A 1,294-nucleotide genomic window follows, 5' to 3' on the forward strand; every position below is an offset into this window, starting at 1 on the left:
CATCAAGAACCTAAAAGGACTTTTTGATTACAAAGACAAAATTTGTACGTACTTTCTAAATATCATCTTCTAATCAAAATTTTAGCATAGTGCTCCCTTTTTCTAAAGTCTAAAAGGTCACTTTACAAATCCAAAAAGAGATATTATATAGACATAGAGGTTAATAACCACCTCTTCATTGTTAATAACTACTTCCCAAATATGTGAATTGGGTGAGGTTAATTAACCTCTACAATATTAACCCAAAATGACAAAAGTGGTTGATTACATAGGTAGAAGATTAAAACCATTACATAAAATGAAGGATAAGGTATTTATAGAGCCACATTAAGGCTTCAAGGTCTCTGTACATTTGAAGACATTTTTTCAGCTATTTCACAATCCTTTCCAAACTTAATGATTACCCTTAAAATTCCCCATCAAGAAATAATTGTAGATTTCTTCCATTCCTTGATCATCACAAACTGTAAAACTCCACTATTGCCCCACATTACTCTCAAATTTATCATGATCTTCTTTCATAAAATTCATTGGACTCTCTTCAAATCTGATATCCATTGTTGAAAAATCCATAGGAGAGAAGAGATTACAGTTAGGAGAATGTAGTAACCCAAGAGAATCTAAAGAACTAATTTGTCCATTGATCATTTCAATGGAAGAGTTTTTATTATCAACAAAACTATAGTGAACAGATTCATCCATAGAAAATCATGCAAAGAGCTCATCATGTTCATGTTGGAGTCTTTCATATCAATCATGAAGTCTTTCTCAACTCTCACTATAGTTGTTTTCATAGGAATGATTTCTAAATTCTTTCGATTTTCTTGGCAAGATTTGAATGTTTTAGTTTTTCTAGGAAGCTTCTTACACAATCGAGCGTTCCAATAGTTCCTTATTTGGTTGTCTGTCAAACCAAGTAGTTGACCAACTATCAATGACCACCTATTGCCAAGGATTCCATGGAGGCTAATAATCTTGTCCTCATCCTTAGAAAAGTTCCCATGGTTAATATGAGGGTGAAGATAATTCAACCAATGCTATCTACAACTCTTGCCACATTAGAGAAAGTCATAATGCATCCAAATAATTTACTCCTTGAAGAAATCCACTCAAATTTCATTGAAATGGTATTTGATGCTATTGAACTCTTGTATTGAATGCATAGGCTATGAATTTGGCTTTTCTGTATCAATTCAGGAAGGTTCCAGAGTGTTATCTTCAATAGACCTAGATACATCTTGTGAGTGCATGTCAATATCCGATCCATGTAGATTGTGAAGCTACATGAACAAAA

The 1,294-nt window shown here is 32.9% G+C and overlaps 1 pseudogene; it reads right to left on the minus strand.

Moving 5' to 3' along the window:
* Positions 1 to 393: 393 nt before the first annotated feature.
* On the minus strand, positions 394 to 1,058 carry LOC149578279 (transcription factor MYB36-like; annotated as a pseudogene).
* Positions 1,059 to 1,294: the final 236 nt, after the last annotated feature.

Source organism: Cupressus sempervirens, chromosome 1 (genome assembly GCF_028749045.1).
Source record: "Cupressus sempervirens isolate cs-2001-9-10 chromosome 1, ASM2874904v1, whole genome shotgun sequence".
Classification (NCBI taxonomy): Eukaryota; Viridiplantae; Streptophyta; class Pinopsida; order Cupressales; family Cupressaceae; genus Cupressus; species Cupressus sempervirens.